Source organism: Sinocyclocheilus anshuiensis, unplaced genomic scaffold, assembly GCF_001515605.1.
Source record: "Sinocyclocheilus anshuiensis isolate Anshui unplaced genomic scaffold, SAMN03320099.WGS_v1.1 scaffold42, whole genome shotgun sequence".
NCBI classification, from domain to species: domain Eukaryota; kingdom Metazoa; phylum Chordata; class Actinopteri; order Cypriniformes; family Cyprinidae; genus Sinocyclocheilus; species Sinocyclocheilus anshuiensis.
Window position 1 is genome coordinate 1,127,941 of NW_015546057.1, and position 7,891 is coordinate 1,135,831.

At 47.8% G+C, this 7,891-nt stretch overlaps 3 non-coding genes across 3 annotated transcripts; all 3 read left to right on the top strand.

Moving 5' to 3' along the window:
- The first annotated feature begins 1,401 nt into the window (after nucleotides 1-1,401).
- On the top strand, nucleotides 1,402-1,473 carry trnap-cgg (transfer RNA proline (anticodon CGG)). Its single transcript has one exon. It is a non-coding gene; the product is annotated as a tRNA-Pro (tRNA).
- A 491-nt stretch (nucleotides 1,474-1,964) lies between these two features.
- Nucleotides 1,965-2,036, top strand: trnap-cgg (transfer RNA proline (anticodon CGG)). Its single transcript has one exon. It is a non-coding gene; the product is annotated as a tRNA-Pro (tRNA).
- Nucleotides 2,037-6,541: 4,505 nt separating this feature from the next.
- trnap-ugg (transfer RNA proline (anticodon UGG)) lies at nucleotides 6,542-6,613 on the top strand. The gene has a single exon. It is a non-coding gene; the product is annotated as a tRNA-Pro (tRNA).
- Nucleotides 6,614-7,891: the final 1,278 nt, after the last annotated feature.

A 7,891-nucleotide genomic window follows, 5' to 3' on the forward strand; every position in this document is an offset into this window, starting at 1 on the left:
ATCCCTGACAAGCCCTTGGTGAGGCTTATCCCTGAAGATATTTTGTCTCTTTAGGGCCACAAGCAATTATGAAGTTTTTGATCAATCGGGCATAAGTCCAGAAAAAGCCAGGCCGGTTAGCCCAGTCGGTTATAGTCTGGGGTTAATAACACCAAGGTGGTGGGTTCGATACCTGTATGGGCCAGCTGCTTTTGCTCTCTGGGAGCTCATCTCTCCTCTTCCGGCAATGTGACGGTTGGTCTCACAGAAATACCCACTGGCTTAACTTTTTGCGGTAGAGGCCGAAATAGCTCAGTTGGGAGAGTGTTAGACTGAATATCTAAAGGTCTCTGGGTTTTGGCAGATGTCTCCTGTCTTTTCCTTTTGTTCGAGGGGGCCACTGACCAAAATTCACTGGATTCCAACCCCTCTGTCTAACTGCTTCCCCACAGCCACAGCGCTATCTGCCTCCCAGACGGCCACCAACAAGCCCTTGTTGGTTCCATGGTGTAATGGTTAGCAGTCTGGACTTTGAATACTGCGTTCCGAGTTCAAATGTTCGTAGAACCTCCGTGCTTTCTTGCGGCAGGAAAAAAAAAAAAAAGCAAAGGTTAGGCACTGCTGCTGGCGAGCCTGTAAGTGGTATAGTCTTTGCGACCCTGTGAGCACCAGCTGCTCCTGTCAAGGTTCCATGGTGTGCTGGTTAACGCTCTGGACTTTGAATCCAGTGATCCCTCTTTTTTTCAATTTTTTCAATTTGCGCGGGACCCGATCCGAAAAACTTTTTGGCAGCAGTGAGCCCCAAAAGCTCACATAAGGAGTGTACTCTCTCTCTTTAGGGAAATGAGAGGGAGAATGCAGGAATCAATCCCACTACCTCTTGCATGCTAAGCAAACGCTCTACCATTTGAGCTAATTCCCCTGACCGAGGTGCAGTGACGTCCATAGCTCCAAAAGACGCCTACGAAGAGCGACTGCTATTATAACAGGCTTGACGAAAAGAGGCCATCTCTCCTCTGTATTGGCACCTTTGCACTGGCTGCCATTTAGTTGCAAAATTAACAGAGATTGTGCTTTTGTTTTTAAGACCCACTTGGTCTTGTTACCGCAGTATGTATGTGTGTGGATTCCTGTATTACGTAGGCAACCTTCGGATCACTCAGTACGTGCTGCCAAATACTGTCCTCTGTTTGTAACACTGGCTTAAAGTCTACGCGACATCTGATCGTTTCAGCTGTCCTTCCTAAGACCCTCTACATGTTAGGTCCAGCCCCATTTTTAAATCCATTCAGAGGCCAACTTTCATTTGTTTGCCTTTGACACTGTCTCGAGGTGTTTGATTACTTTGATCTTAGTTCATGTTCCTGCTTTTGTTGTTGCCCTAGTGTTCTTTTTTTTCTCGGCTAGACGTTAGCACTGCCAGGCTCGTTGGTCTAGAGGTATGATTCTCGCTTCGGGTGTGAGAGGTCCCGGGTTCAAATCCCGGACGAGCCCTTTGAGAGGCTTATCCCTGAAGGTATTTTGTCTCTTTAAGGCCACAAGGAATTATTAAGTTTTTGATCAATCGGGCATAAGTCCAGAAAAAGCCAGGCTGGTTAGCCCAGATGGTTATAGTGTGGGGCTAATAACACAAAGGTGGTGGGTTCGATACCTGTATGGGCCAGCTGCATCGACCCCGCTACCTTTCGCATGCTAAGCGAGCGCTCTACCATTTGAGCTAATTACCCTGACAGTAGTGCAGTGACGTTCATCGCTCCAAAAGACGCCTACGAAGAGCGACTGCTATTATAACGGGCTTGACGAAAAGAGGCCATCTCTCCTCTGTATTGGCTGCTTTGCACTGGCTGCCATTTAGTTGAAAAAAATTAACAAAGAGATTGTGCTTTTGACTCGAGGTGTTTGATTACTTTGATCTTAGTTCATGTTCCTGCTTTTGTTGTTGCCCTAGTGTTCTTTTTTTTCTCGGCTAGACGTTAGCACTGCCAGGCTCGTTGGTCTAGAGGTATGATTCTCGCTTCGGGTGTGAGAGGTCCCGGGTTCAAATCCCGGACGAGCCCTTTGAGAGGCTTATCCCTCAAGGTATTTTGTCTCTTTAAGGCCACAAGCAATTATGAAGTTTTTGATCAATCGGGCATAAGTCCAGAAAAAGCCAGGACAGTTAGCCCAGTTGGTTATAACATGGGGCTAATAACAGCAAGGTCGTGGATTCGATACCTGTATGGGCCAGCTGCTTTTGCTCTCTGGGAGCTCATCTCTCCTCTTCTGGCAATGTGACGGTTGGTCTCACAGAAATACCCACTGGCTTATCTTTTTGTGGTAGAGACGAAATAGTTCAGTTGGGAGAGTGTTAGACTGAATATCTAAAGGTCCCTGGGTTTTGGCAGATGTCACCTGTCTTTTCCTTTTGTTCGAGGGGGCCACTGAGCAAAATTCACTGGGTTCCAACCTCTCTGTCTAACTGCTTCCCCACAGCCACAGCGCTCTCTGCCTCGCAGACAGCCACCAACAAGCCCTTGTTGGTTCCATGGTGTAATGGTTAGCAGTCTGGACTTTGAATACTGCGTTCCGAGTTCAAATGTTCGTAGAACCTCCGTGCTTTCTTGCGGCAGGAAAAAAAAAAAAAAGCAAAGGTTAGGCGCTGCTGCTGGCGAGCCTGTAAGTGGTATAGTCTTTGCGACCCTGTGAGCACCAGCTGCTCCTGTCAAGGTTCCATGGTGTGCTGGTTAACGCTCTGGACTTTGAATTCAGTGATCCCTCTTTTTTTCAATTTTTTCAATTTGCGCGGGACCCGATCCGAAAAACTTTTTGGCAGCAGTGAGCCCCAAAAGCTCACATAAGGAGTGTACTCTCTCTCTTTAGGGAAATGAGAGTAAAGGGCAGGTCCCAGCTTGGAGAATGCAGGCATCGATCCCACTACCTCTCGCATGCAGTTCATGTTCCTGGTTTTGTTGTTGCCCTAGTGTTCTTTTTTTTCTCGGCTAGACGTTAGCACTGCCAGGCTCGTTGGTCTAGGGGTATGATTCTCGCTTTGGGTGTTAGAGGTCCTGGATTCAAATCCCGGACGAGCCCTTTGAGAGGCTTATCCCTGAAGCTATTTTGTCTCTTTAGGGCCACAAGCAATTATGAAGTTTTTGATCAATCGGGCATAAGTCCAGAAAAAGCCAGGCCAGTTAGCCCAGTCAGTTATAGTCTGAGGCTAATAACACCAAGGTGGTGGGTTCGATACCTGTATGGGCCAGCTGCTTTTGCTCTCTGGGAGCTAATCTCTCCTCTTCCGGCAATGTGACGGTTGGTCTCACAGAAATACCCACTGGCTTAACTTTTTGCGGTAGAGGCCGAAATAGCTCAGTTGGGAGAGTGTTAGACTGAATATCTAAAGGTACCTGGGTTTTGACAGATGTCTCCTGTCTTTTCCTTTTGTTCGAGGGGGCCACTGACCAAAATTCACTGGGATCCAACCTCTCTGTCTAACTGCTTCCCCACAGCCACAGCGCTATCTGCCTCCCAGACGGCCACCAACAAGCCCTTGTTGGTTCCATGGTGTAATGGTTAGCACTCTGGACTTTGAATAATGCGATCTGAGTGGAAATGTTGGTAGAACCTCCGTGCTTTCTTGCGCAGGAAAAAAAAAAAAAAAGCAAAGGTTAGGCGCTGCTGCTGGAGAGCCTGTAAGTGGTTTAGTCTTTGCAACCCTGTGAGCACCAGTTGCTACTGTCAAGGTTCTATGGTGTGGTGGTTAACGCTCTGGACTTTGAATCCAGTGATCCCTGTTTTTTTCAATTTTTTCAATTTGCGCGGGACCCGGTCCGAAAAACATTTTGGCAGCAGTGAGCCCCAAAAGCTCACATAAGGAGTGTACTCTCTCTCTTTAGGGAAGTGAGAGTAAAGGGCAGGTCCCAGCTTGGAGAATGCGGGCATCAATCCCGCTACCTCTCGCATGCTAAGCAAGCACGCTACCATTTGAGCTAATTCCCCTGACCGTGGTGCAGTGACGTCCATCGCTCCAAAAGACGCCTACGAAGAGCGACTGCTATTATAACGGGCTTGACGAAAAGAGGCCATCTCTCCTCTGTATTGGCACCTTTGCACTGGCTGCCATTTAGTTGTAAAATTAACAGAGAGATTGTGCTTTTGCTTTGAAGACCCACTTGGTCTCCAGCTTGGAGAATGCAGGCATCAATTCCACTACCTCTCGCATGCTAAGCGAGCACTCTGCCATTTGAGCTAATTCCCCTGACCAAGGTGCAGTGACGTCCATCGCTCCAAAAGACGCCTACGAAGAGCGACTGCTATTATAACGGGCTTGACGAAAAGAGGCCATCTCTCCTCTGTATTGGCACCTTTGCACTGGCTGCCATTTAGTTGTAAAATTAACAGAGAGATTGTGCTTTTGCTTTTAAGACCCACTTGGTCTTGTTACCGCAGTATGTATGTGTGTGGATTCCTGTATTACATAGGCGACCTTTGGATCACTCAGGTCGTGCAGCCAAATACTCCCCTCTGTTTCGAACACTGGCTTAAAGTCTACGGGACATCTTACCGTTTCAGCTGTCCTTCCTAAGACCCTCTACATGTTAGGTCCAGCCCCATTTTTAAATCCATTAAAAGGCCAACTTTCATTTGTTTGCCTTTGACACTGTCTCGAGGTGTTTGATTACTTTGATCTTAGTTCATGTTCCTGCTTTTGTTGTTGCCCTAGTGTTCTTTTTTTTCTCGGCTAGACATTAGCACAGGCAGGCTCGTTGGTCTAGGGGCATGATTCTCACTTTGGCTGGGAGTAGGCCCGGGTTCAAATCCCGGGCAATCCCTTGGTGAGGCTTATCCGTGAAGATATTTTGTCTCTTTAGGGCCACAAGCAATTATGAAGTTTTTGATCAATCGGGCATAAGTCCAGAAAAAGCCAGGCCAGTTAGCCCAGTCAGTTATAGTCTGGGGCTAATAACACCAAGGTGGTGGGTTCGATACCTGTATGGGCCAGCTGCATCGATCCCGCTACGTTTCACATGCTAAGCGAGCGCTCTACCATTTGAGCTAATTACCCTGACAGTAGTGCAGTGACGTTCATCGCTCCAAAAGACGCCTACGAAGAGCGACTGCTATTATAACGGGCTTGACGAAAAGAGGCCATCTCTCCTCTGTATTGGCACCTTTGCACTGGCTGCCATTTAGTTGTAAAATTAACAGAGAGATTGTGCTTTTGCTTTTAAGACCCACTTGGTCTTGTTACCGCAGTATGTATGTGTGTGGATTCCTGTATTACGTAGGCGACCTTTGGATCACTCAGGTCGTGCAGCCAAATGCTCCCCTCTGTTTCCAACACTGGCTTAAAGTCTACGGGACATCTGACCGTTTCAGCTGTCCTTCCTAAGACCCTCTACATGTTAGGTCCAGCCCCATTTTTAAATCAATTCAGAGGCCAACTTTCATTTGTTTGCCTTTGACACTGTCTCGAGGTGTTTGATTACTTTGATCTTAGTTCATGTTCCTGCTTTTGTTGTTGCCCTAGTGTTCTTTTTTTTCTCGGCTAGACATTAGCACAGGCAGGCTCATTGGTCTAGGGGCATGATTCTCACTTTGGCTGGGAGTAGGCCCGGGTTCAAATCCCGGGCAATCCCTTGGCCATGGTGTAATGGTTAGCACTCTGGACTTTGAATACTGCGTTCTGAGTTGAAATGTTGGTAGAACCTCCGTGCTTTCTTGCGGCAGGAAAAAAAAAAAAAAGCAAAGGTTAGGCGCTGCTGCTGGCGAGCCTGTAAGTGGTATAGTCTTTGTGACCCTGTGAGCACCAGCTGCTCCTGTCAAGGTTCCATGGTGTGGTGGTTAATGCTCTGGACTTTAAATGCAGTGATCCCTGTTTTGCCACCAATTTGCGCAGGACCCTGTCCGAAAAATCTTTTAGCAGCAGTGAGCCCCAATAGCTCACATAAGGAGGGTCAACGCGCGGTCTGTCTCTTTAGGGAAGTGAGAGTAAAGGGCAGGTCCCAGCTTGGAGAATGCGGGCATCGATCCCACTGCCTCTCGCATGCTAAGCAAGCGCTCTACCATTTGAGCTAAATCCACTGACTGTGGTGCAGTGATGTCCGTCGCTCGAAAAGATGCCTACGAAGAGCGACTGCTATTATAACAGGCTTGACGAAAAGAGGCCATCTCTCCTCTGCATTGGCACGTTTGCACTGGCTGCCATTTAGTTGTAAAATTAACAGAGAGATTGTGCTTTTGCTTTTAAGACCCACTTGGTCTTGTTACCGCAGTATGTATGTGTGTGGATTCCTGTATTACATAGGCAATCTTTGGTTCACTCAGGTTGTGCAGCCAAATACTCCCCTCTGTTTCCAACACTGGCTTCAAGTCTACGGGACATCTGACCGTTTCAGCTGTCCTTCCTAAGACCCTCTACATGTTAGGTCCAGCCCCATTTTTAAATCAATTCAGAGGCCAACTTTCATTTGTTTGCCTTTGACACTGTCTCGAGGTGTTTGATTACTTTGATCTTAGTTCATGCTCCTGCTTTTCTTGTTGCCCTAGTTTTCTTTTTTTTCTCGGCTAGACATTAGCACAGGCAGGCTCGTTGGTCTAGGGGTATGCTTCTCGCTTTGGGTGTGAGAGGTCCCGGGTTCAAATCCCGGCCGAGCCCTTGGTGAGGCTTAACCCTGAAGCTATTTTGTCTCTTTAGGGCCACAAGCAATTATGAAGTTTTTGATCAATCGGGCATAAGTCCAGAAAAAGCCAGGCCAGTTAGCCCAGTCAGTTATAGTCTGGGACTAATAACACCAAGGTGGTGGGTTCGATACCTGTATGGGCCAGCTGCTTTTGCTCTCTGGGAGCTCATCTCTCCTCTTCCGGCAGTGTGACGGTTGGTCTCACAGAAATACCCACTGGCTTAACTTTTTGTGGTAGAGGCCAAAATAGCTCAGTTGGGAGAGTGTTAGACTGAATATCTAAAGGTCCCTGTCTTTTCCTTTTGTTCGAGGGGGCCACTGACCAAAATTCACTGGATTCCAACCCCTCTGTCTAACTGCTTCCCCACAGCCACAGCAGGCGCTGCTGCTGGTGAGCCTGTAAGTGGTTTAGTCTTTGCGACCCTGTGAGCACCAGCTGCTCCTGTCAGGGTTCCATGGTGTGGTGGTTAGCGCTCTGGACTTTGAATACAGTGATCCCTGTTTTGCCACCAATTTGCGCGGGACCCGGTCCGAAAATCCTTTTGGCAGTAGTGAGCCCCAAAAGCTCACATAAGGAGGGTCAATGCACAGTCTGTCTCTTTAGGGAAGTGAGAGTAAAGGGCAGGTCACAGCTTTGAGAATGCAGGCATCAATCCCGCTACCTCTCACATGCTAAGCAAGCACTCTACCATTTGAGCTAATTCCCCTGACCTTGGTGCAGTGACGTCCATCGCTCCAAAAGACGCCTACGAAGAGCGACTGCTATTATAACGGGCTTGACGAAAAGAGGCCATCTCTCCTCTGTATTGGCACCTTTGCACTGGCTGCCATTTAGTTGTAAAATTAACAGAGAGATTGTGCTTTTGCTTTTAAGACCCACTTGGTCTTGTTACCGCAGTATGTATGTGTGTGGATTCCTGTATTACGTAGGCGACCTTTGGATCACTCAGGTCGTGCAGCCAAATGCTCCCCTCTGTTTCCAACACTGGCTTAAAGTCTACGGGACATCTGACCGTTTCAGCTGTCCTTCCTAAGACCCTCTACATGTTAGGTCCAGCCCCATTTTTAAATCCATTCAGAGGCCAACTTTCATTTGTTTGCCTTTGACACTGTCTCGAGGTGTTTGATTACTTCGATCTTAGTTCATGTTCCTGCTTTTGTTGTTGCCCTAGTGTTCTTTTTTTTCTCGGCTAGACATTAGCACAGGCAGGCTCGTTGGTCTAGGGGCATGATTCTCACTTTGGGTGGGAGGA